Source organism: Erithacus rubecula, assembly GCF_903797595.1.
Source record: "Erithacus rubecula genome assembly, contig: scaffold_114_arrow_ctg1, whole genome shotgun sequence".
Taxonomy (NCBI): Eukaryota; Metazoa; Chordata; class Aves; order Passeriformes; family Muscicapidae; genus Erithacus; species Erithacus rubecula.
The window spans coordinates 73,186-76,716 of record NW_027636257.1 but is presented as its reverse complement, the minus strand read 5'-3'; the positions used below and the strand labels follow the sequence as shown (position 1 = coordinate 76,716).

The 3,531-nt window shown below is 51.0% G+C and overlaps 1 pseudogene across 1 annotated transcript; it reads right to left on the bottom strand.

The window, feature by feature from the left end:
• Positions 1–2,353: 2,353 nt before the first annotated feature.
• LOC306815312 (olfactory receptor 14J1-like) lies at positions 2,354–3,285 on the bottom strand (annotated as a pseudogene). The gene has a single exon. The product of its transcript is annotated as an olfactory receptor 14J1-like (transcript).
• Between the last annotated feature and the right edge of the window lie 246 nt (positions 3,286–3,531).

The window sequence follows — 3,531 nt, the reverse complement described above, 5'->3', positions numbered from 1 at the left end:
TTGGTCCCAAACCAAGGTTTGACTGCTCCTGAGCAGGGCTGGCCCCACATGAGGCATCTCTGCAACCCCTAAAGCAATGGCCTGGGCGGGGGGGCAAGTGTTCCTGGGGACACAGGGACGGGAAAGCTGGGATAGACTGACCCAAGTGATCTTCCATTCCATGGGATGTCCTGATCAGCAGGGACATGAGGGGACAAGAGGACCTCTGTATTTTCTGTATTAATACACTTGTCTTCTAAAGCAACTATGACGTGTTGAATTCTTGTGCTGAATTCTTGTCTCTCTGTGGTTTTCCTTTCTTCTGCATTTGGCCCTTGCTTTGTATTCCCCCTGACATTAATCTCTCTTTATAGTGACCCACAACTGTTCACCTTATTTTCTCCTGTTTTCTGAGTAAGGAGGGACAGGGACAGAGACACTCTGTTGTCACTGGATGCCCAGATGGGTTTAGCCACAGCCACCTTGCCCAACTCTGCTCTTATGGGCACCCCCAGAAATGTCAGAGCTCTGTCAGGTGCCATCCCCTGATCTGGGCTCTTGCCCTGCTCACAGCCCCAGGGGTGTCCAGGGACACGAGTCCTTCCCTGGCACACACACACAGACAGTTCATTGCGGCAGGGACAGGGGCTCCCTGGGCTCTGGTGCCACAGCCAGAGCCTGGCAGGGACTTTAGCCCTGCAGGTGTCACCCTGCCCTGCCCCTGCCTGAGGTGCTCCACGGCCAGAGGGATGGACACGGGGAGCTCTGAGCACAGGAGCTCATCCCAGCCCTGCATCCAGGGGTTCCCAGGGGATGTTAGGCTCTGGAAACTCCAGAAACATCTGCAGGTGTTTGTGCTCACTGGGTTTAAGTCCCCTCACATGCACATAAGATGTTCAGGGCTGTGGAATGTCCTTGCACTGCAAACACAGACTCCTGACCTGGTCACTTGATGTCCCTCCAGGCAGGGAAGAACAACCTCTGTGCCCTGGTGTGAGAGGCACTGCTGGAAGCAGCTCTGGCTTTGCAAGGGCCACTGCTGGGACAGCCCCACCCTGAACAATGCCACATTTTGGCTGTCACTGCTGTTCTCTCCAGGGCACTGTGTTGGGAACATCCTTGAGTGCAAACGGGGAAGGAGATTGAAGCTTTCAGGCCCTGCACTGGGGAGATGCCTTTGCATGAAGGAAATGATGTTGCAGAGTCCAGCTCTGTCCCAGCAGTGCCCACAGCCTGTCCCTGCCTGCAGTCCCTGGACAGTCACACAGCAGGACTGAGACTGAGCTAAATGAGCCCTGAGGACTTAAACCAACACAGGGGCTTTGAAGGGGAGTGTGGAAGTGAAGGAGGGGGAGGTTATGGAGCAGAAGCCTTGGGGGTGCCTGGCAGTGAGGAGCACTGGGGTTCCTTTTTCACCCCAGCTCTGAACAAAGGCACCAACCCTGCAGAGAAGCCAAGGAGGAAATATGTCAGGCAAACACAGCAACACCAAGTTCTTTATTTTGTGTAAGCACATATGTGGTACAACTCCAGGATTATATAGTCTATGGTTCACACTAGAAATGCAAATACTGAATTAAAAATGGTAAAGATAAGTATTTTCTTGTTAAAAAATTCTAAAATATGTCATACCTGTGCTAGAGTGTTATGGGCTGATGTTTGGACTGGCTCCTCTCCTTGCTTCACCCGTGCAGCTGCCGGTCCCTCCCTCGGACTGTTATATCTAGGCTGGTGTTTTCCGGCTCTCTGTCTCCTGCTGCGCTTCGGTTTTGGGCTGTGTCTTGCTCTGGCCGTCTGCTCAGCTGTAACCCCCTCCCCTGGCTGCTTTGGCCATTTTTTTTCCCCTTTCCCCCAGCTGCTTTGTCTGTGCCCCTGTTTTGGCTTGTCTTGGGTTTGCTTTTGCTTGTCTTGGGCGCGCTTTAGCTTGTCTTGGGCTTTCTTTGGCCTGCTCCCGGCTGCCCCTCCCCCTCTCTCCCTTCTCCATGCTCCAGGGATTTGCACCGACTCTGGAGGACGAGGATCTGGACTTCGGGGGCCGCTGCTGGAGGTCGGCTTGGGAGGCTCTGCCGCTCTCCCCAGCAAGGACCAGCTAGGTTCGTCTCATCTGGGTTTGGGTTGGGGAGTGTTTCTTTTGTATTTTTGTTAATAAAAAAGTTTTTTCCATTTTCACATGAAGAACAATTCTTTCTGAGCTCAGTGAAGGAAGGAATTGTGAAAAAGAAAAAGGGAGGGGGGGGCCCTTTGGAGCTCTTTTTCCCCAAATTTGTCCTAAACTTGGACACAGAGAAAAAAAAAAAACTACAAACCAAAACCACAGTACATAGAGTGGGCATTAATGAGTATTATTATAATAGTGATAAAGGAGAATGAGAGTTTATTTTTTCTGAGAAGCATTCATGATGATTTTCCTCAAGCCATCCTTGAGCTCCTGGTTCCTCAGGCTGTAGATGAGGGGGTTCAGGGCTGGAGGAACAACTGAGTACAGATATGACAGTAGCAGATCTAGAGTTGGGGAGGAGATGGAGGGTGGCTTAAGGCAGGAAAATGTGCCAGTGCTGAGAAGCAGGGAGACCACAGCCAGGTGAGGGAGGCAGGTGGAAAAGGCTTTGTGCCGTCCCTGCTCAGAAGGAATCCTCAGCACAGCCCTGAAAATCTGCACATAGGAGAAAACAATGAACACAAAACAGGCAAAAGCTAAACAAACACTAACTGCAAAAAGTCCAAGTTCCCTGAGATAGGATTTGGAGCAGGAGAGCTTCAGGATCTCTGGAATTTCACAGAAGAACCCCCCCAATGCATTGCCCTGGCACAGGGGCAGGGAAAATGTATTGGCTGTGTGCAGCAGTGAATAGAGAAAGGCACTGGCCCAGGCAGCTGCTGCCATGTGGGCACAAGCTCTGCTGCCCAGGAGGGTCCCGTAGTGCAGGGGTTTGCAGATGGACACGTAGCGGTCGTAGCTCATGATGGTCAGGAGAAAATACTCTGTTGACATAAAGAAAAAAAGAAGAATACTTGTGCAGCACAACCAGAGTAGGAGATGTTCCTGGTGTCCCAGAGGGAATTGTGCATGGCTTTGGGGACAGTGGTGCAGATGGAGCCCAGGTCAGTGAGGGCCAGGTTAAGCAGGAAGAAGAACATGGGGGTGTGCAGGTGGTGGCCGCAGGCTACGGTGCTGATGATGACGCTGTTGGCCAGGAGGGCAGCCAGGGAGATGCCCAGGAAGAGGCAGAAGTGCAGGAGCTGCAGCTGTTGCATGTCTGCCAATGGCAGCAGGAGGAAGTGGCTGATGGAGCTGCTGTTGGACATTTCTTCAATCTGGACATTGTGGACTGTTGAAAGAAAATATTGATACACTGGGTCAGATTTCCGTTAGTCAATCCTATGCTTTTTTTTCTCAGTAATTTACTCAAAAATTCATCTCTTTCTTTGGAAAATATCACTTTCTATTTTTAAAATTTTTAAGCTGTGGGTTTTACTGATAATGTATTGCCTCCTTCGTTGAAGGTACAGAAATCCTCTTTCAGCATTGCTCTCAGCCTGAACACTGGGGAG